The sequence below is a fragment of the Equus quagga genome, chromosome 12 (assembly GCF_021613505.1).
Source record: "Equus quagga isolate Etosha38 chromosome 12, UCLA_HA_Equagga_1.0, whole genome shotgun sequence".
NCBI lineage: Eukaryota > Metazoa > Chordata > Mammalia > Perissodactyla > Equidae > Equus > Equus quagga.
This window is the reverse complement of record NC_060278.1, coordinates 24,291,448-24,317,475: the sequence shown is the minus strand read 5'-3', so window position 1 is coordinate 24,317,475 and position 26,028 is coordinate 24,291,448.

Below are 26,028 nucleotides of genomic sequence, written 5' to 3'. Positions count from 1 at the left end.
TGGAGACGAACACACAGCTTTGTACACATCTTCTAAGTGCTAGATTGAGAGAGTGGGGGGCCAAGACTAAGGTACTTGATAAACGCACTTGTATATGCTCTTTCATATACCTGACTAGGACCCTCGGTAATCTAGAAGAAAGAGTACAAATGAAGATTGAAAACTTGGTTTCTCTTATTCCTCTTATCAGTGCTTAGTATGATTGAAAACCAACTTTTTCACCTTTTGATAACTTGCAGGCTATGTGCTATAAACAGAGAGGAGAAAGGGAGGGCCAGGACTCAAGTCAACATTTAAATCTCAATCTCGCGAGTCTTAGATGCAGTTTGACGCGGGGTCCGGGGCTAGAGTTGAATATTCCTTGTTTAAGAAATAGGCTTCCAAATGTAAACCTGAGTGGCTCTGTGGTTTGGGCCTGTGGTAGGCAGAAAAAAGCTGGCCCCCACAAAGATCTTTTCACTTCCTAATCCTAATAATTCCTAATGTGAATATGGCAAGAGTGAATACGAGTTTATATTGTGAAAGACATGATTCAGTTAAGGATCTTGAGGAGAGGAGCTTATGTTTGGTTATCCAAGTGGGCCCTAAATGCAATCACGTGTTTCTTTATGAGAGAGGTAGGGGAAGAGGAGATAGAGACCCACACAGAGAAGAAAGCAATGTGAAGATGGAGATAGAGATGGGCGTGATGCGACCACAAGCCAACGAATGCCTGCAGCCACCAGAAGCTGGAAGAGGTGGGGAACAGATCCCCCCCAAGAGCCTCAGAAGGGGTGTGGTCCTACAAACAGCTTGATTTCATGTTTCTGTTCTCCAGAACTGTGAGAGAATAAATTTCTGTTGTCTTAAGCCACTAAGTTTGTGATAATTTGCTATAGCAGCCACAGCAAACTAATGAAGAACCCAATATGTAAGAATAGTGAGGGAAGAAAGTATCCCACATCCTCCCTATTTAGAGGTACAACTGGAAAAATTCATCAGCATTCCCCTCTGTTGGTGTTTGTTTGTTAATTACTTTCCACTAACGTACGTTTCAGCCAATAGTCTTAATACACAACTCCATATCATCATTCCTGTTTGGTGGATGCCTAATTAGATCAAGTGGCTTTGGGTCTAGCTTATGAGCCTAATGAGAGTCCTCATTCAAGAAAACACATGGCAGATTTTGAAATTAAGCCCAAACTGTAAGCCCAGCACACATTTGCAAAGAGTGCCTGGGGAATTCACATATGGAGCAAAGCTAAGGTTGTACCCCTCTGCGGTGCAGGCCACTGCTCCCAAAGGAAATTCCTAGACAAAAGACTAAGTTGTTGGCAAAATCATAGTAAGAGACTTTATCTAAGACGCCTGTATTTATTATCTGAGTGTTCTGCCATGCCTACTGCCAGCCCACATTACATACCAACTGAAATTGGACTGTGTTAGAGGAAGAGCAAACCATCAGGTTGTCATTGGAGGGATCGCTGTTCCCAGGCATGTTACAGACCAACCTGGTAACTATCTTCTTGACCCCATAGGAGGGCTGGGCTGCTCTTTCCTGTGCTTCCCTTCCTCACTCCCTAGTGGAATTGCATGATAGCATTCCTGAAGAATCTTCTCAGATTCTCTGTGTTGATGTAGGAGTATATGCCTCCCACATTACATAAGCTTTTCTTCCAAATGACTTTTAATTCTAGAACTCTCCTCTACAGTCAGACCACCCTGATATGGGAGCCAGCATCTAACTAGTGACCTTGGGATAAACTACATTCCTTTATCTCATTTTTCTAGGATAGAAACATCATTTAGTGGGTTAGAGGATTTATTCTCTGTCACTCCTCTTTCAGTGTTCAGAAAATGTAATTCTAAGTTTTGCTGGACAGTTATCAACTGTCTAGGATGTTAACTAGTCTGGTCTGTTAGTGTAGGGGAGGAAGAAATATTCCTCTACCCTCTAGGTTCTTCAGGCTTGTGTAAGAATTAAATTGACATGAGACAGAATAACAGGAGAAAATCAACAAAGTTTAATAACTTGTATACATGGGAGAAACCCAGGAAAACTGAGTAATTCACCAAAATGATGAAGCCACCACCTTAAATACCATCTTCAGCTAAAGACAAAGGAGGATGTTGGAGTAGGGGTTTGGGACTTCAAAGGGGAGGAAGGCAATTCACATGGACATGGAAAAACAAACATTCAGTAGACAAATGTTTGCCATGCCTTGCAAAGACAATGGCATATAGGGAGGACTTTGATCAAATGGGCCTTCCTAGGTTCCTTCCTATCTATTGCACCTAATTCACATTATACTATAGTTTTCTATGGTTATTAGCTCCTTCCTGGGACAGGCCTATCTTAAGTCTTTTGGGTGGTTAAGGTGAAGGTCAAAGTTTCTTTCTGAGTTTTTTGTTCTTCAAAATAATCAAGCCAAAGAGATAAATTTTGGGGTGGCAAATTCTGGTCCTCTATGTTAATTTGCTAGCTGCTGTAATGAACAACAGAAATGTATTGTCTCACAGTTCTGGAGGCTGGAATTCCAAAATCAAGGTGTCAGCAGGGTTGGCTTCTTCTGAGGGCTATGAGGGAAAGATTTCTTCCAGGCCTTTCTCTTTGGCTTGTAGATAGCTGTCTTTTCCCTGTGTCTCTTCACATTGTCTTCCTGCCATGCGTGTCTGCCTCTGCATCTAAATTTTCCCTTCATATAAGAACACCAGTCATTGCATTAGGACTCATCCTAATAACTTCACTTAAACATGATTACCTCTGTAAAGACCCTATCTTCAAATAAGGTCACATTGTGAGGTACTAGCGGTCAGGAATTCAAGATATCTTCTTTTCCAAGGAGGGAGAGGCACGATTCAACCATAACACCTGGTAACTGGAGAAGACTTAGAAGAGCAGTCCCTGTTGATCTCTTTACTCATCTTCACGTCTATGCCTCTACATGCTGCAGTGCACATTGGATTTAATCTCCTTCTCTGCTGGAGCTAGAGATAGTCAAGGCAGCACTCATGATCAGATAGACTGCATCAGACAGCTTACCCTCAACTGGACACACTAATTGCCCCTTGGAGGTTTTAGATGTTGTTTCCTAGATGACTTAAACCATTTTGGAGAACCAGTGAAGACTGATTTTTTTTTTTTAAAGATTGGCACCTGAGCTAACAACTGTTGCCAATATATTTTGTTTCTCTGCTTTATCGCCCCCAATCCCCCCTGTACATAGTTGTATATCTTAGTTGCAGGTCCTTCTAGTTGTGGCATGTGGGATGCCACCTCAGCATGACCTGATGAGCGGTGCCATGTCCGCACCCAGGATCCGAACCGGCGAAACCCTGGGCCACCGCAGCGGAGCATGCGGGGCCAGCCCCCAAAACCAATGATTTGAGGGATATCTGCTGAATGTTGGTAAAGCAATATGCCCACAATTTGGGAGGAGGTTGTGGAGATCAAGTTGGAAAATCTGTCTAGTAGAGGCTTCAGAGAGTGAGAGGAAGACTAGCTGGAGTTATGGGGAAAAGAGCCAATTCCAATTTGATAAAACCTCCCACTTTCCCCCAGGAGTGGAAGAAAGTAAGAATGCAGCGTTCTCAGTTGAACTCTCCTGATAATCCAAATGTTTATTGTTCATTATACAATATTTTTCTATACGGTGCCTTGAGGTCTTCAGAGGATTTCCAGTCCAAAGAGTGAATGAATAATAATTGATTTAAAAAACATGCAAGGCTAGTTTGGAATGGAAAGGCATTGAAACTAGAATGTAGCAAAGGAAAAACACAGGTAGGGAAAGAAAATCTCACGCAGAGATGGAGTATGTGGTTTCTTAATGCAACTTGAGGGGCTTTGTTGATCAACAATATCACTCACCTTCATGGACCAGTGTTAAAATACCCCAGTGTCAAAGCAGCCCATTAGAGATTCATTGCGGTTGGGTTTGGCATAGTGAAAAGTCCACAAGCAGTAGAATAAGAGTCAGACAGACTTGCGTTGGAATCCTGAAACTGGCATTTATTAGCAATGTGATCTTAGGGAATTTATTTAACCTCTAAAAAGGGACATTTAGGCTGACAAAAAAAGGTTGTTGTGAGGATTAGAGGAAACAATCTCTGCAAAAATACCTCTGGTAGAGTCTGTCACACACTGGGATGTTTGTGTATCTGTGTATCTTCTCCACTCCCCACCAAGAGGTGGCCAGTGCGTTCCAGAATGTTTTAAACTCCAAACATTCTAGAGGAAATGATATATTAAGGCAAACAGACCTTAGTCTTGGTCTGAAATAACCGTCGATTGTTAAACTGTTTTCTTTCTGAGTGGAAAGGGCTGGAGCAATGTGAAAACACCAGAGGGTAAAGTTGGGGCCATGGTGGGAAGGTGGAAAGGGGATGCCTTGGGTATTAGAAAGTAGGACTCATTCAGGTTAAAAGGCATGAGGAAAGGATCTTGGGACCTGCAGAAGAACTACTTTTATACTTTTCTTTTGGAACAGAATAGTCTTATCACTTAAAACCTATGATGTCATTTCTAAGTGGGTGGTTGCCTCAATTTTCTTCATGAAGTATAGAGAAAAATGAAATTATGAATTTTATTAGTCCTTATGACTTCAGTAAATAAGAAATTAAGATCATTCCCATTCAATTATCATTAAACTTAACTTGGCTGAAAAATTAAGTGATCTAATTGTGACGGGTTTAAATAAATGTTCTAAATGCCTAGTAGATACCTAAAAGCATAAGGCTGCATTAAGATTGTGTCCTAGTCTGTTTGGGTTGCTGTAACAAAAATACCATAGACTGAGTGGCTTGAAAACAGCATTAATTTCTCTTAGTTCTGGAGGCTGGGAAGTTTAAGATCAAGTGCTGGCAGATTTCGTGTCTGGTGCCACCCGCTTCCGGGTTGATAGACAGCCATTTTCTTTCTGTGTCCTCACGTGGCAGAAGGTTTGGAGGGAGCTCTCTGGGGTCTCTTTTTAGAGGGCAGTAGTCCCATTCAGGAAGGCTCTGCCCTCATGACCTAATCACCTCCCAACCATCACGCTGGTGATTAGGATTTCAACATATACAGTTTGGGGCAATACGGACATTTAGTTCAAAACAGGTAGCAGTTTGGCAAATGGGATCACCTTGATCTTATCTAATTCATCCACAATGGTGAAAGCCTAGTATCGGGTTGCTGTGTAGCAATAACGTTAACGTATATGTTAGCTTCTCTGTTCTCAAGGCCATGCTATTTAAGTAACAAACAAAAGTAAACCCTGATCAAGGCTTTTATGATACAGAAATGTAATTTTTGAGCTTGATTCCTTAAACTTAAACAGAACAGACTTTCATGAATATGCCCTCCTCAAAATCTGGATTTTTTACACAAAGAATCAATATGTCTTGAGCACAGAAAACTTCAAACTTTATTACTTTACTGTGGGGCACCACCACAAGAAGCATTTAATAATCAACAGAGACATGGTGTAGAACTGACTAGTGGTGCTCATGTTCCACATTTCTGTGCAACGTCTGCGGAATGTCTGCTTTCAGTCTGACCATCAACCTTGTTGAATAATGGTGGACAGCACTCTTGTGCCCAGGGGAGCCCGAGCCGAGACGCTTGGCCTCAGTTGGAGATGTCTGGGTGCTAAACCCACTCAGGAAAGCTACAGTGCTCATCATGACTGTCTCTGTTCTACAAAGGAAGGAAAATACGCATTCATGGGAAGAGCAGGAAAATGATGTTCCCACTTTATAGCCAGAGGAGGAAATGGAATCAAGGTCTAGCTCTAATGACATCATAGTAACTCCTTTCCAAATCATCTTAGTGAGTTTATACTCAGCTTTCTTCTTGATGCCTCAAGATGCAATTTGAATAGGATATTTGAAATGCTGATTTTCAGAGGCAATAAGACTCCCAGATGATGCTTTTTTAGCCATAGGTGGTTGGCTTCTAAGTGTTACATCTCATCATCACATTTCATTTCAGGGATTTAATCCAGGACTGACTCAGTTAAAAGTATCAATTACCTAGGAGAATTTCCTAAAGCCCTTTGGGGCTCTTTAATTCCACTGTTGGCCAGGAATGAATTTATTTATCTAGGAATGCTAAAAATAGCAGTTCAGTATTAAGTGACAGACATCAGAAGCAGTTTACTTTGAGATTATCAGCTGTTTATTATAATCAGGTAAATAATGAGAGAAACTTCAAGAAACGTCTCAAAGACGATTTTCTTGAGGATTTTCTTTTTCTTCCTTACATGTAGATCTAGTAAGATTGCTTTGCACAGCTCAATTCCCAGTGTTCCAAAATATTTTTCCAGGGCGGAATTTTAGGCAAAAATGTCCTTCCATTGACTTAAAACCTCCAGATTTTCTTTTCTAGACTCGTTTCCTCTATGTGGGTGTAAGTACCATATTCTTCCTTTTCCCTCTTTCTGCCCATATTTAAACACTGGGGCAACAGTTAGGGATAATGACTGTCACTATTTTAAGTATAGTCTTTCCCAGGGATGTTTACATTTTAGTAGGGAACCAAGCCTTAAGCCAAAGGAATGAAATTTTAATGGTATAATTTCAGGCATTAACAAACGCACTAAGAGGTAAGTTTTGGCAGTTGGGCCAGCTGACTGTCCCTAAAACCACTCCACACCTATTTGCCAAGCCAGCCTTCAATTAAAATGAAGTATTTGCAAAATTTATGACATCCCAAAAAATTACCATAGTTTGCAGGTTACATCTAGTGGTTTACAGTTGTAGTGACTATAGAGCTATTATTTTCTAGGTCAGATTTTACTTTAAATGTTCAATCTCATTTTTCCTTCTAAAGAGTCTCAAAGTCTAGGAAATGTCAATTAAAAAAAGGTAATCAAATTAATTAAATTGCAAAGTCTCATAATAGAACTACCCCCAAGAAACAAAAGCCACTGTCAGATTTTGTTTTCCAACTAGGGATTCAGAAAAAACAGATATCACGGTGAATGTTTTCCTAATATCTTTATGATGAATTGAAGTTGCTAATAGGTTGTGTCCTTAAGGGCTGGTGCCAATTCTTCCAAGAAGTCCACAAACGTTAGTTTGAAATCCAGATATTTGTGAAAAGGAGATGTTCTTTCTAGTGGAAGTTAGATATGTCCCAGTCCAACTTTTTCATTCGGGGTCCATCAGGATGCATTTGCCAATAGAAACAGATACTTTTGAAGCCCTTTGCAAAGGTTAGTGTATGGTTCACCTTGAACGCAGTCTTTCCTCCTCCTTGCTCACACTGTTTGCATTTGTGAATGGACACTCATGGTGGAAATGTGACAAAAAAGTCAATAAAAAGGAAAAAAAAGAATTGCAAGACTTATATTGTTCCTAAATTCAGCATTTTATTCATCAGACATCTCAACATTGTGTAAGTGTGTCTTTGGATTTTATACAACAATCATTGACTGATTGATTGATAGACACGTAATCCCTATTATGTGTCTATAGCATTGAAGCCAAATACTGGAGATAAACAAACCAAAAAATGTCTCTGCTCTCAAACTTACTGTCCAGTGGAGAAGAGAGACAAGTAAAAACCACCGTACAGTGTGGCCAATATGACCGTCCATAGTCATACAGGAACCCAGGGGAGAGGGACCTGGTCCTTCTAGGCTTCCTTTTAGTGGAATTTGCTATTTACCAAAAAGAATGTGAGGATAGTACACCAAAAGCTTGGCTTAGGTCGGTACACAGCAATGGTGACAGAAGAATAATACCTCAAGTTGACCTTGGAGCAGTTGGCAGGCCCCAGATCACTAGAGCCATCTTGAAAATTTAGTTTAATTGTTTTTCACATGGAAGGTTATTCCAGCGTTCTGATCAAGGAAGTGACATCATCCAATTTATGCTTTACAAGATTACTCTGGCTGCTGTGTGGAGAATGAATGGATATGATCAGGAATGAGGCAAGAAGACGGTTATGAAGCTATTGTAATAGTCTAGGAAGACGATGATGAGATGATGGTAGATTAGTGTAGGAAGGTAGCACTGGAGATGGGAACAAATTATGCCTTCATGTATTTTGAAGGCAGAATTGGCAAAAGTTGGTAGTGAATGGGATGAGGAAATTAAAAAGAAGTAGATGTCATGGAAGACTCCCAGGTTTCTCACACAATGAAATGGATGGATGAATTGCTATGTACTTAGATGAAGACGATGGGCAAAGTGGGCATGAAGAGCAAGAGTTCAGATTTGGAACTCCTAAGTTTGAAATACCATTGAGACATCTAAATGGAGCTGTCAACTATGGATTTGAGTATGTGAATCTAAGCCTTGGAAAAGGGATCTGAATTTGAAATCAAGATTTGAGAGTCACTGATATATCAGAGGGTTTCAAAACTGAGGGAGCCAATGAGGTTTCCCAAGAAATGTCAATTTAGAGAAAGGTTAAGATTTGATTTGGAGATGTAGTGGATAATTACTATTATTTTTGGCTGCCTAGCATCTAAATCATCTTCCTATGCTTAGGGAATTCCACTTTTTATGAGACTTGGTGAAGGACAGAATATCTCACATGACAGGTGTCATAAACACCATATGCTTGGCTTTGCAGCCTATCTTCTGAGTAGGGTATACAGTATAGATTCACCAACCAGTTACACTTTGACTGAGTCTAGATTCAGGAGCTAGTCAAGAATGTAGAAGTTTTTCTTGGCAGCTGTATCTGTACTAGCCACTGCATCCAGTGCTTAGCTTCCCACCCAAAGTTTCCTGCATCTAAGGACCAGTGAGTCAGTCCTTGGGTTGATTCTGGGTATTTTTCCTGGCTGTATAGTTCTGAGCCTCCCACTGATTCTATGAGCTACTCATAAACACTTAAGTTGAGTTAGTTGTCATCCATCTTTGGTTACTATTGCTTGCAGCTAAGATCTGTAACTGATTTAGAAGAGGAGGAACCGGCAGGGAACTGAAAATAAGTGGCTAGAAATATAAGAGGAAACCATAGAAGTAGGAATCACATAAACCAAAGGAGTGAGTGACTGAGAGTGGGAAATGTTAAGAAGTCAAGTAAAATGAAGACTGTTGTCCATTGGGATTTATTAATATGGAGGCAATTCATGACCTCAGTAAGGGAAATTTTAGTTAATCAGTAGGTGTAGAGGATGAACAAGGTAAGAAAGTTTATATGAACAGCTGTTTTGAGAAGCTTGGCTGTGGAGGAGAGGAGAGAGCTAGGGCAGCAACTTGAGAAGGATTTGAGGTCAGGCTTTTTGTATTTTTGAGGTGGAAGATGCTGGAGTATACTTAAATCGGTCATATAGCGATGCTCGGTAAACACTGGTGAATAAGTGAATGAACGAACCGAGTATTGAAGGGTGAGTAGGAATTAGATGGGAAGATGAGATTGCAAAAGATTTTCTAGGGCGAGAACAAACAAGACTAAAATTATAGAGGCCTGGTAGGATATGAGTAATTCCATCCACCAAAGTTGCCCATTTATTCATTATTTCCTAGTGCTGACCATGTTTTATTATAAACCTAACAGATCCGACATGTTTTAATAGGAAAAACACATAAAATAATATAATTTCAATGTTTTTAGTGCAACTTTGGATCAAAATAATAGCTAGAATCATTTTAATATTTATAATTGACATGTGCCCAGATGCTTAGAGTTTACAAAGCAATCTTTCTATACGTTACCTTATTTAGCCTGTGCAACAAGTATGGAGAAAAGAATAAGAAGTATCTTAATTTAGATTCCTCTAACTCAGAATGTGAAGCATGAACTTGGGTGCTGGTGGTTCATTTGGGAGTTGATGCCAGGAATCTGAAGTGAGGGAGTGGAGAGTGGGACAGGGACCAAAAAAGGGCAACGTCAAGAGTAACACCACTTCAGAATTGTCCTAGCAGAAAACTGGGAGGCTGGGCATTTATCCAGTGACTCCTGTCTCGGTTGGTTCAGGGCTGCCGGGGGAGGGACCAAGTAGGGACGGTAATTTCCCTGCACTTTTAGGCTGGGCCCATGCGTGAACTGAGTAGCTTTAAGGCCGTCGGAGAAAGCCAGAAGGAAGATGCCAGGTCTTGTGCCCAAGGTGGGACACCTTTAAATGCACCTAGAACTGTCCATCACGGCTGCACTGAAGTCAGAGGGGCTTGGAAATGTGGCATGACAAACACCTGCTCTAAGGACGGATATCATCATCCTCGATTTCAGGATGAGGAGACTGATGCTCAGAAAGGACAGTGACTTTGTCAAGATTGCACAGGAAGACAGCATTCAAATTTTAGGTTAATCTCTCCCCAAATGCTATGTTGTCTTAAAGCTATTTCAGAGAATACACACAGGTCAACAGACGTCAATCCGTCTAATAAGGTTGCCAACTATGCTGACCATCCCCTAGAAATATCATAAATAGTGTGGGAGGATATGTCACTGCAAATCAGATCATAGAACGTGTGGAATCTGAAAACAGGACTACTAGCATTTGGGGAAAAATATATGTATCCGTACAAAAATATTTTTCTCTCCTTCTTCCACTTTCATTCTCTTTTGAAAGGCCTGCAGACCCCTGAATGCCTCACCTGAGCCCAGGACTGTGGAGTGAGAAAGCTCTTTTGCTGAGACCCATACCTCCATTGAGAGCCTGTTGCCAAAGGCATCAATTCATTTGCCCGGCTCCGTTGGCAACGGCTCAGAAAAAGGCTGACTTTCCAGAGATATCCCTCCTGATTTCCAGTGTGAAGGGGTTTCTTGCTGTCTAACCAACTGCCGAACCTCTTTCTAAAGCTGACTCGGTTTGCATACTAAGGATCCTTTGGGATTTTGCTGGGGCGAGCCATCCTGAGCATGTGCAGTGGCTGCTATTCCAAATGAAAGAACTAGTTTGTGTTTTAATTATCTCTTCTTACAAGATCTACCCAGCAGTATTTCTCCACACGGCTTGAAAGAATTTAATTAAACAAAAAAAAAAAGCTCTGCTTTTGTTGTTGTCGTTAGTTGCTGGAATGAAATCACACTATGATTGTGCCAGTGTTCGGAGATTTTTTTTTCTTATTTTCATGAAGAGACTGCTATTAAGACCGAGAACATAAACACTTAGGAGCACAATACATTTATTTAATTTTTTTTGGATTATATGGAGGGTCTCCCTCTTTGCAATGGGCCGGAAGAGTACAACTTCCAAGAGATGAGCAACCTTGCTTTCCACGGAAAAGACCAGAACTCTGTAGGCTAATTGAAATAGAATTAGATTCACAGGGAACTGGAGAGCCATTTTAGTGCTCCAGAAAGGCCACAGAGAAATAACAGAAGAGAGTTGCAGTAGCACAAAATATCAGCTTTGGAAATAGTTTTGAGCTCATCTGGCCTAGCTGTATAAAAGTACAAGGGAAGGGATGGGTCAAGAGTGGTTGAGTGGCCAAGTTCAATTCCTCGGCCAACAGTGGCACGAGACTATATGAATAAATGAACACACCATTTTCTTCATAAACGTAATAGTGGTCTATTGTAGAAAAATTATTAAATATAGAAAAGCAATACATGAGGATTCTTCTTACGGTCATATTATATTATCGAAATACCTAGAAGATCTTACTGTCAGACTGTTTCTCTTTTCGTCTCATCTTCTCCTTTTATCTCTTCTCACTCCATCTGTGCCTTGGCAGAGGAGGTGAGAGTCGATGAAAACGAAAGCAGACTCCAGAGCTCATTAGCAGTTAAGATAAGATGTTCGTTGCAGTGGGGACGTGAAGAGACAGTCTTGATTCTTAAGAAGCCATCCAACTTAATCCATTTTTATTAAACAAGTTCTGTGTACAGCCCACCATTCAGGATCTTTGTAGCTATAAAACTATGAATAAGAAATTGTATCTGTCTACCTTCAAGGCACTTACAATCTGATTGGCTACATTGGCAAAGCGCTGCATGTTTTTAAAACACTAATTTCTTTTGAGATATTTTTCACGTTTGAGAAACAGGAGCAGTGGAGGTGAGACAGAGAAACTAACCTTTCTTTCAGTTTCAGATTCTACAAAGCAAAGGTTTGGGTGGTATTTACGAGTCAGAAAAAAAGAACAAACACTGCTCTTGGGTATTTCTCTTCATTGCTCACTTATTTCTTCTGCAATTCTTTTCTCCATCATCACTCCACTCCAGATGCCAACACACAGATAATCATTTCTTTACTGTAATAGATTTCTTTTTTCTGCTTTGAGGAAATGTGTTTGGAAATTACTTATGACTAATGCTTTCAGAACTGATAAAGAGGTATTCGATATGTTCGTTAACTTCTTTATTCCTTCCTTCATCAGATACTTATTGAATATCTAAAATGTTTTAGGTTCTGGGTGCTGGGTTTTTAGCAGGAAACAAAACAGCAAAGGCTTGCTCTCATGAAGCTTATATTTTATGACCAATTCTCTACATGGTGTAGAACAATGGAGAAACTAATTAAACATCTTAGTTGCTAGAGAAGTATACTGTTTGTGCAACGTTATTTTAAGAGTGCTTTCAAATTCCTTACTTAAAATACCTTCCTGTTGCATCTGCAGAGATGCCTCAAATTCCACCAGCTTTGCTCCTAAAAATTACAAACATCTTTGAGATAGACAAGCATTTAAGACTTAGCAGCTGACAATAAATCAGGGAAAACCTAGTAAGTTCTTTCTAACCTTATAGGTGGCTCTTGCCCAAACAATTGGGTAGCAGGTGGGTTTTGACTGAAGGATGGTGTCAAGTGGTAAGGAAAGTGAAAGAGAAAGTCTTAGAGCCAGAGCCATAATTTCAGATGACAAGCTAAGGGGATGGTGGGAGGAGAAGACAGAGGGCATGGAGCATCAGAAGAAGAGTGATGAAATGTAAAGAGGAAGCCACTAAAGATAATCTCATACATTCACTGCTTTGTTATAGGTTGACCTTGATCTTCCCAAGTCTTTCCATCAGACCTCTCAGCCATTGTTCATCTACATGGCGGAGGGGTGCCCTGCAGATCACTTAGAAGAAACCACAGCTGCCAGGTTGACCTAAAGTTATAGTTGGAAGAATAATGTGACAGACCTGTTACTACATGTGACAAAATAGCTTCCGCCTTGTTCTCAAAATAAGTGTTAAAATATTGACTTGCTTTGCATTTTCTCAGAATGATTATATTAGGATTTTTTGCTCTAATTATTTAACTTATCCTCGCAGCATTACATTTTTGCTTAGATTGTGGGATGCAGTCTCAAAGTATAAAACACAAAAAGTCTGTGGGATGTCATTTTCTACACTTAGAAAGGTCAATCCCATGTAGCTTTTTAAAATTCGAATGAACCAAACACGGATCCTCAAACAACTATCCCACTTTCCAAATTGGAAGCTGGAGAATTATTATTTTTTTAGCAGACTGTGTACACACCCCTGGAAGCACAGGTTTATAATTGAAATGTTGACACAACCTTAAAGCATCGCAGCGTGAGCAGTGTTGTTCTAATAAATCTCGCCCCTAATCCTCGGAGAGAACCTAAAGCAGAGATTCACTTTCTGTATCAGGTTTCATTTACTAAAAGGCTTCTGAAGATAAAGCTCATAAACTATGAAGGAACAGATACGACGTGGGGTAAAGGGTTAAAGGGCTGGAGAAAGCTCTGTAATTCTCAGAAATGGGAAACAGATGCTGTTTGACATTTTGAAGCGCAGTTTCCTTCTTCTTTACGCACTTTTCTGCTATCATGGTTTTCAAAGCAAAGATGTATTACTGTAAATGAGAATTGCTCTGCAAGGAGTTTCCTGCTTCGAGAACAGAGGAACCCAATATTAAGACTAATTTTTATTTAATATAGTGTCTTTTCACATCACGGAATCGCAAATTGCGTTTGAAAAGCGAATGGCATTGGTACAATTTATCATGAAACCTCAGAAATTAAATAACACCTCACGAAAATGAGTAAATATAATTGGAAAGAAACACTGCCTGAGCCTGGAACTCTCCTACATATTAATTTTTGCTGCTAGGGGAACTGCTCTGAGTTGCATTGACTTCTGGTGACTGCAACACAGATAAACACCTGCAGCTTCATCCTTGCAGGTGCAAGTAGGAAATGGGACTTGGTATAATGCTTAAAGAGAGAAGTGAGAAGAATCACGGTAATGGGAAATGCTTGGTATAGGAAACAGGGCACACTGTGAGGCAAGACTCTAAATGAAACAGTGGGCAGATAAAGCCCCACGTGACCAATAGGCTCTTGAGATGCCATGAGATCCACCAGATGGTGGGGAGGGACCGAATTGAGGAGAGCCACTGATCGAGCAGAAAGAACGGCGACAGTCCTGGAATTTCACAAGCTGTGGAAAGGAAATCTTTTTTCTATCTATTTAATTTGTATCTCTGCTACCAGCTGTGATTGACATCCATCTCAGCTTATTGAGATACGAGGCATGAATGATTGCTATCTTGGCTCTTTTTGTGGGTTGAGGGGACGTCTGTTGGTTCTACAGGGATGTCAGATCACAGAGAAAGTTGAGATGGACAGAACGGTGTGAGGTGTTGGCAATTTGCGCTGGAAATTTTCCCATGGCTATGGGACACTATATTTAGGCAAAAGATGTAAATTTTCTGTGGCTTATAAAGTCCAGTATGTGGAACTATGTTTACTATATAACACTCAATATTTAGGGGTCTAAAATAATAAACAAAAGCAACAATATAAACAATGGTATGCATTTTATAGATCAGTGTAGCTAACTATTTGACTAAAACTACAATGGCAGGTGGGTTAAAAAAAAAAAAGCATGGCTTTTTCGGGGGAGGATGGAAGCAAGATGCCAAATTCTCGTTCGTGCTGCTTTCCAATGGCAATGAAAGAAAGGCATATCTAAATATTGAATCTCATTCAAGTTTCAGTTCCTTCCTGAAGAATTCCCAATTGCCCCAGCCCACCACAGCTGGTCTTTCCTGTATTATTGTCCAAATTGTCCACTTGATGATCAGAATATTGTCAAAATCAACCGCAAAAATGAAACAAAACATACTGAGTAAAACCAGTAAAAAAAACTAAAAAATGCCAACAACAAAAGGTAAATATTGGTAATTAATCGTAGGGAAGTTGATTTACATATATTAGCAACTGACACTCAGGGTTTCAATGTTATAAGCACACAGACGCCAACACTTAGGTAGATTAATTCTAGGTCATTTTTATAGGTCTTATCATTGTTTAATCGGAAGCGATCAAATTCTCTTGGAAGTGGTTCTCTTCTGTTGTTACATCATCATTTTTGGCATGGGCCCTATTTTCTGCTGGGGTTTTCTTCTGTGCAACTTTCCTGAATGCACAGTGAATTCTAGACCCTGGGACTCCTTTAATATTCTGTTTGTTCTTCAAGAACAATGTCTTAGTGGAATGTGGTATATATCTGGTCATGATTTTCAGCCCTTCTCTTCCACTGGTTATGCTTAGGCTGATGACAGACCCCTCTGCAAGTTGAGCATTTTTGATAACACCTTCAGTTCACCTCTTTAAAAAATTTTACTATAAAATTAAGAAATCTTTATGATAAAAACATTACCAGAGATTATAGTCACATGATACCATAGAGTTTATGAAGTAAAAGACACTTTTCCCCATGGCCTCCCCTAGCCAGCCTAAATCCCACTTGCCAAAGGCATTGAGTTTATATTCAACTATATTCATAATGAAAGCCAAAAATTGAAACTAATATCGTATGTAACACATAGGACAACCTGTCTCTACCGAAATAATCTTTAGTGCAATTTTACATTCATTTCACTGAAATAATGTTGTGTTACTGCTAAAGTTTCCCAATGCAACAATAATCTCATGGTTTCTCTTCCTCTGTGATCTTTTTATTTCTTTTCATCCACACTCCACTCCACTTGGGTGAGTTCGAGTAAATCAAACACCTTGGACTCAGAGTCTCCCATTTTAGAAATGAAGTGGAAGTTCATTGAAATCTTTTCAGCCTCTGCCAGGCTCGGCTGCCGTAACCATCTCAGAGGCAGTAACTGGGACTTTTACGTCTTGTAATCACCGTTAGCTGCTCCAGTGCCTTGTGCGTAAGTCAACATCAACAAATAGTTGCTAATGATGCTAATGATATTTGCAATGAAAAGAATCCCCAGTAAATATAGAAAAATATGCATGAGGTTTTCATTTAAGCCAAATGCACCATGGAAACCTACAGCTTAGGAAGGCAAGGAGTATGTGTCAAGTATTTAGATGTACCGCTTGTATTTCTCAAGGCAATCATCTTACTTCTTTGGGCCAGCGGTCAGGAGCTAATGTGCAATATCTACACCATGCTCTAGTGCCCAAAGCAGAGCCAATACACATAGGAACGATATTAAAATCTCTAGAAAGAAAATGAAAGCCTTTGTCTTTATGGCGTGAAAATATAGATATCCTACCGAAAGCCTTGCAAGATGAGGATCTGAACGCTGCTAACAGAACAGCTTAGGCTGTGGCCTTTCTTCCAGCTACCATCCTTGTCATCAGAGTTCTGTCAGTTGTCAGGATTTTGGTTTCTACAAGCCAGCAATGCTGCCTCAGTCATTCTTGTGGCCTACTGAGAATGAAGTGACATGGAAGGTCTCGCCACTCCAAGGGGCAGAATGCCACCTCTGCAGGGGCCACTTTTAGGCACTTTTGGAGAGAATGGAGAAGCAACTGAGCTTAGATCTAGACCAGGAGGGGAATTCAAGGCCCTACCCCTGCAATATGGACCAAGACACACTAAAAACCATAACAAAGACTATACATTGGTATCAGCATTAGTTCTTCACTGAGGCCATGAACTACTCCCCATGCTTTTATGCGTACGCATCAAAGATTTGTTAGCATGCCCTCTGAAGATATGAGGGAGCAATAAAATTTTATATTCTTACCTGAGAACTGGGCATTCTTGGTGGACATAAATCCCTGATTAACTGTTCCAGTCAACTTAATACCTGTTGCAATTATTGATGTGGAAAGCCCACATCAGTGCTATGGAAAGACTCCTGAACTGTAAGAATCAGGAGATTAGAGGAGCCAGCCCCATGGCATAGTGGTTAAGTTTGGTGTGTTCTACTTTGGTGGCCCGGGTTTGCTGGTTCAGATCCCAAGCACGGACCTATACCACCTGTCAGCCATACTGAGGTGGTGACCACGTACAAAAGAGAGGAAGACTGGCACAGGTGTTAGCTCAGGTCTTATCTTCCTCAAGCAAAACAAAATAAGAGGGAAATTGGCAACAGATGTTAGCTCAGGGCCAATCTTCCTCAGCAAAAAAAAAAAAAAAAAGCTTAAAAACAAAAAGAATCAGGAGATTAGAGTTCAAGTGCCGCAGTGAATCATCTGTGTGAATCTGGTCAAGTGAATTAATCTCTCTGGGTCTAGGTCTACACAGTGCAAAAGGGTGAGATGACCTACAAAATCCTTACTAGTCCTAAAATTCTTGATTGTTATTATTTCAATGTGAGAATTGCTTAGTACTTCCCAGCTCCCCACTGGCAATTACTGATACACTTCAATGGAAAGACAGTCCATCAGAGCAAGCATTATTGAAGAGCTCTTTGCTTGGTGGTGACTTATCTCAAAGAGCATTACACGTTGTTCAATAAGATTTTAGTGCCTTTGTCACCATGCCTCCTCGTCTGCCAGAAGATGCTTTTGCCTCAAGAAAGTCTCATGGCTTGTCCTTCCTCTCCTCTGGGTTTTGTTCCAATGTCACCTTCTGGTGCAGCCTTTCCTGTCCATCCTCACCTCATCACTTCCCACCTCTTTCTCTGCTTTATTATTTTTCCACATAGTCCTATCACCATGGGACATACTGTATCAGCCAGGATCCATTCAAGAGACAGAAACCACGTAGTTAAATTAACAGAGAGAATTCAATGTAGAAGCGTCTTAACCAAGTGTTAGAGAACTGAAAAGTCACAAAAAAAAAAATAAAGAAAAAAGGCCACTGAGTTTTCACAGAAGTGGAAACTGCAGGAAGCAGCTAAGGCTGTGTTTTAGGCTGAATTGTGTCTCCTCCCAAATTCATATGTTGATGTTACAACCCCCAGCACTTCAGAAGGCGGCTGTTTTTGGAGATAGGGCCTCTCCAGAGATGACTAAGTTACAATGAGGTCACTAGGGTGGGCTCTACTCCAACATGACTGGTCTCCTTGTAAGAAGAGGAGATTAGGACACACGGAGGGAGGATCTTGTGAGGATACAGGGAGAAGGTGGCCATCTATATAGCAAGGAGAGCAGTGTCTGGAGAAACAGCCCTGTCCACACCCTGATCTTGGACTTCTAGCCTCCAGAACCGTGAGAAAATAAATGTCTGGCATTTAAGCCCTCCATCTGTGGTACTTTGTTATGGCAGCACTAGGGGACTAACGTGGGCAGGGAGAACAACAGGAAGAGGTTGGGATTATCAAACTTTAGATGCATGGAGGAGGAGCTGAAGTTCCAACGTCTAAGGTGGGGCACTGGTTGTCTAGTGCAGGGGCACAGCAAGGCTGGTTCTTGCTCTATGGAAAAGCTGCAAATTGGAACCACTTGCTGCTTCTGGAATCAACTGTTGCTGCCGGGTTGAAGAGCCGTTCCTGGGGGCTGTTGGCAGGAAACAGGAAGGAAGTGGGAAGGAGCACTGTCCATCTTCCTTCTCAACTACTGCAGTCTTCCTCTGGCGCCCTCTGTTGGCAGAACGTAGCAGAGAAGCTGGTCATGTGGAGATGGAGTCTGTATGGCTGCAGCCCCACCTTGCACAGCAGAGTACAGAATCAGAAAGACAATAGCTTAATAAAGTTTCCTCCAACACTCTTTTTTGTTTCCTGTACTAGAACACAAACTCCATAAAGGCAGGCATTTTCTTTTGTTCACTTCTGGATCCCAAAGACCGAGGAGAACCTGGAATGTAATCAGAGCCTAATAAATATTTATTGAATGAATGAATGAATATCTTCTAAATTCTGGGAGATGCTTTGGGGGGAAAATCAACCTTTTACCAATGAGAAAACAGGAGCTCAAAGAAGCTAAATGATTTTGGTACTGAGTGAGGATTTTTAGCCACAACTTTCTTCCATCTAAGTAAGCACTCAGTGCAAGATATGGCAGGCTGGCCCTTACAGACATTTTGGAGTTTTTGAGTGATTCTGCTTGTTGTTTTTACAAGAATTTATGTCAGTGGTTGAACTCTATGTCTCACTTCAGAGTTAGGATGTGAGAGGTGATAGTTTTGGCTAAAAACAATTGGTTAACAAAGGATGTAGGAAAGTGTGTGAAGATGTTAGTAAAATATTTTTGTTGATATCCTAAATAATTCTCAGATTATCTTCAGTAGGGTAAGGCATATGATGTTCATTTAAAAAAGGACTCAAGGGCTGGCCCTGTGGTGTAGTGATTGAGTTCAGTGTGCTCCACTTTTATGGCCCCGGGTTCACAGATTTGGATCCTGGGTGCAGACATACACCATTCTTCAGCCATGCTGTGGCAGAGACCCATATATAAAGTGGAGGAATATTGGCACAGATGTTAGCTCAGGGCTAATCTTCCTCAAGCGAAAAAAAAAGAGAGGAAGTTTGGCAACAGATGTTAGCTCAGGGTGAATCTTCCTCAGCAAAAATAAATAAATAAATACATACATAAATACATAAATAAAATAAAAAAAGGAATCAAGATAGAGAAAGTTTGAGTCATTTACTCGCTGTGTTCCAGAATTTGGGGATTCAGGCAGAGATCTAGGTATCTAAGTGTGTGTTCAGTGTGGCATCCCAGATCATGATAATTTCCCTTCAGGTGAATCACATTAGACAAACTAATGAAAACCCTGCTATAGTATGTGGTTTTTCTTTTGAGGAAGATGATTTCCATTTGCAGGTATGCTATCTATCTCTCCTTCTTTTATCTTCTCCTTTCCACTTATCCATTCTCTTCTGATGCATGCATCTCTCTCTAACATTTTAATTATTAGACATTAATTGAAGACTTCCAGATTCATTGTATAAATTAGTGTTACATCCTGTTATATTCTAGTACAAATAACCTAAAACAACAGAGGCTTAAGCAAGATAGAAGTTATTTCTGTCTCAGAAAATAGAAGCATTGCACAATGTTTTCCTGGAAATCCACAAAACTCTGCCTTACATCTCATCGATCACGCTTCAGTGACAGGGCCATATCTAGCTGCAAGGGAACCTGGAAATGTAATGAGTTAGCTGTGTGCCTTGTTAACAAAAATAAAATTGAGATTCTGTTACTAAGTAAAGGGACCAGATAGTTGACAGTCAGCAATCAGCAGAATCTACTACACACACACACAGCTGCTTACTACCTTCCTCTGCTTAGTCTTGTATCTAATCTTGGCCTTTTCTGATCCCTTGGGTGCCTTGACTATTTGACTGTTAAAGAAAAAGCAAAGATTTGGGAGGAAAGAGGACAAAGGAGCTTAGAAGCCTCAAAACTCAAAAGGCTAAAGAATATTTATGAAGCCTTTGAACTGGGAATGGTGATAAAAATATAGGTAACATTTACTGAACTCTTACTTGTACCAAGATTTATGGCAAAGTATTTTATATATATTATGTCACTTAATAATCAAGGTAAACCTATGAGGCAGTCATTGTGGTTATCATCCCCCATTTACACCTGGGGAGACAGGCCTAGAGAGGTTTGATGACTTGTCTAATTTCACATGGCCAGTGATGGTAGAGACAGAGTTTAATTTTTAGGCTCACTGATTCCAAAGATTGAGTTCAACCTCTATGTTCCTCAGCATCCCATAATAGGTAGGATAAAAGGACAGGAAGGAAAGAAGGGAAAGGTCTATTTTGAAGTGCCTGTAGATGGTTCCTTCCTCTAAAGCTTCGACTAATGGTGAATATTGGCAGCCGTGTTTGTGGCATGGACCCTGACTTTTCAGCAAACCCTACTGGTTCAGGGATAGACAACCAGCCCTTAAAGCCACATCACAAGGATTCCTTTCCTTGGAATCCCCAGTTGGATTGTGGAGGAATTGAACTGTGGTGGAACAGAATTGAAAGATTTAGTCAAGTGAGTGGGGACTTCCATCTTCCACGTGTGTACAACGGCTTTTGCTGAGGTCACTAGTAGTGCCTTCAATTCAGAATTACTCTCTGACTCCAGCTTCTGTGAGTCACAACTGGGAACCTGGGTTTCATGGCCCCAAGAGTCTCTGTGAGGTTTCCAATAAACTCTTTGTATTCAAGTTCATTTAGGTGTGCTTCTATTTTTCACAACCATCAGGACCACAAGTATAACAGATACCTGCATGTAGAACATACTTAATTTGGAGTGTAATGATTAGCAGCATAGACTCTACAGCCAGACTGCTGGGGTTCAAATCCAGATTCACGCTTTTAAAATTTTTTTTAACATTTTAATGTTTTTCCCTTTTTCTCCCTAAGCCCCCTAGTGCATGGTTGTACATTCTAGCTGTAGGTTGTTTTAGTTCTGCTATGTGGGATGCCACCTCAGCATGGCTTGATGAGCGAGTGTTACTACATCCGTGCCCAGGATCCGAACTGGTGAAACCCTGGGTCACTGAAGCAGAGCGCATGAACTTAACCACTTGGCCACCGGGCTGGCTCCAGCTTCACCACTTTTTATCTGTGTGACCTTGGACAAATTATTTTACTTCTCTTTGCCTCAATTTCTTTATAGCATGATGCATTTACTATGCATGGCGCACAGTTAATATTATATACTTACTTAATATTATTATAATTCTTTCTTTGTTATCATCTACGAGAAAAATAGCCTCTGTTTCTGATCCTCATAGAATAGAAAGAGTCATAATAAAATAATAACAATAATAACTACTATTTATTGATACTTCCCTATGTGCCAGAGGTTAAGTATTTTTTGTCAGTTAGTTGATTATTACTCCCAACAACCCTGTGAGATAGGTATATCCCCTTTTCTCAAAAAAGAAATTGAGGCCCAGAGAAATTAAGTAGTCCGTGATCACTGATAAGAGATCAATTCAAAATTCACACCTAGGTCTGATTCTAAAATCTGTGTTCCATCCCTGGACCACAGATCGCCATGTACTTGCTCTGTGCAAAGTAAGCTGGGGAAAATTGGCCAGGGTCTCTTTAGCTCCTAATGAGATATATCATATATTTCTCAAATACTTTGTATTTGCATTGTCTTTTCTTTGCACTACGAAATTACTTTAACATGAATTACTTCATTTTCTATTGTCTATGCCAGAGTTCATTGGCATAAAAAACATGTAAGTCTTTTGAGTAGATAAGAAAAATTCACTCAGGGCTTAGTTAATATCTCTAGTTATATTTTTCTCCCCTAGCTCTGACCTGTGAATGGCTCATTTTGTGAGTGTGTTGAGCATGTAACTTTTGGACGATGAACTGTGAATGAAGTCTGTGAGTGGTGGTGGTGGTGTATGGGGAGGGAGAAAAAGTGAATGATAGAAAAATGGGGCAATCTATGTTTAAACAATAGCCCACCATCCGCAAAAGAAATCCGCTATGTGCTTTGGAACTCTGCTTTCTGTGGTAGGAGCCAGACAGACCACAACCATAAGCCATCTCATGTCTTTGAAATCTATCTTGGCAAATTAGCTACTCGATGGCTTTCACATGCACTTGGACAGCTTGTAGCTGTGATGACGGACAGGCTGGGAAATCTGGAGCTCTATGGAATAATAGTCTTAAGGGAAGAGAAAAGAAAATACTCTGATTAGATGTCACTGAAGGTTTTATTTATACTGTTCACAACACTAAATTCTGAGGATACCATCCTGACTTGATCTATTAAAAGGGCTTAAACAGGTCTAGGAATGACAATACAGGTTCTTATATAGTTAAGCCCAAAGTGGAGCTGGTTTTCATCCAAATTGGCTTGGGAGTGAGAGAAGTTAATTTGGTGTCAGGTTTGAGCAGATGGCGGTACCATTTCAAAACCTTAAGAAAATTTCTAAAGAGTCTTAACCCCAAATATCTTATTATTTTCTTTATTGCCAGTTTTCATTTCATGTCCCCTCTAATAAACATAAAACATCTTTTTTGGTCAGATATTTGGGGAAAATAAGCATCAAGACTTAGCCCGTTTTGTTTCTTTGTAACAGCAGATGACATTAGTATTCCACCCTTTATTAGAAATATTCCAATCTGATAGACAAATATTTTAAGACTAGTGAGAGAAGTCCATTTAACCTCTTCTCCTGGGACCTGAAAGGTTGTTATAGAATACAGTGCTAGAGATGTTTTTATTTCAGTTCAGACATATTTTGTTTCATCATCCAGGCAGTAACCATGGTTGACTACATAATATTTTTGTTTTTAGGTCTGCAACTATTTTTTCATATGGCCTTGCTAAATAGCATCTGTATTACTATGCAACTGAAATGGCGCTCCTATAGCAAGGAGGACAGCAAAATTTTAAAATATGGTGCTTTAGAAAGTACTACACAATAGTTTTCATTTCATAAACTTCTAATTAAAAACATTTTAGTGTTTCTTATATAATATGTTGCATTCCTATGATCATAAAGTATTGGGTAACAAATATATGGTGGAGTGATATTTTTTCCTTTCAGTATTTAGAGTTTGCAAAACATTTTTGCATGCTATCTCAATAATAATTGAAGTTAGTTATTAGTCCCAATTTACAGAACAGAAAACTGAGGTTGTTGGGGCAAGTAATTTATCTAAAATCACATAGCCGGCAAATAGGCAAAATTTAAACCCGGGTTGTGACTCTAACGTCAGGCTCTTTTATTCTTGTGTGAGGACAGCAGAAAATGGGAGGTAAAGTTATTCTATCAGATAGCCAGATACCAGTGGGCAGAAACTACCAGAACATATGGCATTCCCTGCCTTCCTGTATAGAAAACCTTAAACAAGATGCTGTTCACTCAATTTGAAATCAATTAAGAAGAAGAAAGAATTTTATTCTTAGATGAGCTCTCATTACCTGTTGTGTTAATCCTCTTCCTTTTAAATCCTTTCATCTCTCTAGTTAAAACGGCCATGGATTAGATCTTAACTTTGTGTTTCCAGCAAAAGTTCAGATTTTTATGGGTAAATCCCTTCAACGTTTGCCGCGGCTCCCAGGTTTCTCAATGAAAGTTGCATAGCATCTCCTTTGTAACCATCCAGTGGCACGCTTACAGAGATAGAGAAACCATAGAAATTATAGGGTAGAGCTGTAATTACCACTGCTTTCTAAATCACAGTGTAGGATCTGCATGCTACTTCCTTTTGAATGTGATAGAATTAATTGTTATTACTATGTTATCATATAGCATTAACTAATAAACCCAACTAAGCTACCTAGTAATTCAAGAGTCATTGCATAACAAAGAACCGATGACTTCAAGCGCCATGAGCATTTATGAAATGCGCGAACCGCCTTTACAACTATTGTAACCCATCAGATCGTCACTGCTTGTGTTCAGCTGGGGATTACAGCTCTCGTAAAAGCCTTAGGGGTACTGTAGTGTCTTGAGCCTGAGGTTTTGAAACACCTGCAACTTCACATTAGGCAGAGGCCCTAGCGTGGCTGACTCAGCAATGTAATGTCACTCACCATGCTGTTGGTGTGTGTTTAGGAAGAGAGCTTAAGACTGGATTTCTGTGTGCACCCAAATGGACTCGGGGCATTTGGGAAAGGAGTAGGAGTGTCTATGTTCAATCAACAGGCAAGCCGGTTATACTGGTAATGCTATGTAGTGGAGAGAGAGAACTGGTTTGGAAAAGTCAGAACCCTTATTCATCCCACTCAGTCTCTGACCTATCACCTAATTTTTTAGAAATGTCTGGAGCCAAAGTTTGGAACATTTTCTCCCTCCTTGTGAGACACATTGGAGTTCTGGAATAACAAACAGGTATCTTTCCAATTATACGTTGTATGTGGGTCTATGAGTCGATGTTGGTATCAGTCTGTGTATCTTTACATCTGTGCCTATGTCTACTTGAGAATTTGTGTATCTCCCTTTATATCTTTACAGGACATGCTGGCATGAATAGGCCCAGATTACCAACTCCAGTCTAGAGTTCATGGATAACAAGAGGAAATTTGAGAAGGGCCTAAAGAGTTTAGCACCCTAGGCGCTCTGGCTTTCCAGAAATCTTGCACATTCCCCCCCCCCCCCCCAACACGTTGCTTTTGTGGTGTCTTTTGTATCTGTCTGCTCCAATTGCTACTATGCCAGCTCAGTTGTTTATCAACCATCAACTAGACTCCTCCCTCCTAATCTGTCCTAAACCACACATCCTATCTCCTGTTCAGACACTGCGGATGATTTCCTAAAGCTTAGCTGACTGTTCAAAGCCGGTCGTGGCTTTTCTTCTATTTACCTTTCCAATTTCTTTCTCATCTCGCCCCAGTCAGGACGCTTTCTTTAAGTCCCACTAGGGTGATTGCTGCTTTTGAGATATTATGTGGCACCTTTCTTGTTCTGTAGAATTTCTCGTGCTAGTCCTTCCGAATAAAATATTCTTTCCCCCATCTCAGCATTTGAGCCCATCTTGAATGACATTTCTGATATGAAAAAATCTCCTTTGATTTCTTCCCGAAAGAAGTTATCTCAGATAGGTCTTATATCTCCTAAAAGATCATAATTCTGTTGCAATCAGGGATTCTCTCAATTTTACAATTTTAAGTATCTCTCGAATTTGGATCCTCTTTTTACTGCCATTGCCATTGCATTAGTTTCGCGGATTACTTCTTTTCTGTAATATTGCAAATGATATTCTTTATTTCTTGTCTTCCAGTCACCCACACATATCTCTACCTTAGTGATATGTTTAAAGTGCTAATACGATCTTTCACTGATGACTCCCTCCCTTAAACTCGTGTCCTAAGAGGAGGAAGTTTGGGTCCATGAGTGAGGGGAGCTATTGTTTCATCCTTAATATTTTTATATAAAGCAAATTCTTTTTATACTAAAAGCAAATCCTCTCCATGTTCCTTACTACCTATAGATTGGAAACCCATCTCTTTACATAATGTGGAAATCCCTTCATGATTCATCAGGTGACCCTGTTGGAAAGTCAAGCTTCCTTGTACAGCAATCTCCAAGATGCCTGGGACTCTTGACATTTGGATTTGAACATTCTTTGGCACAGCTGTGCACGTGCCACA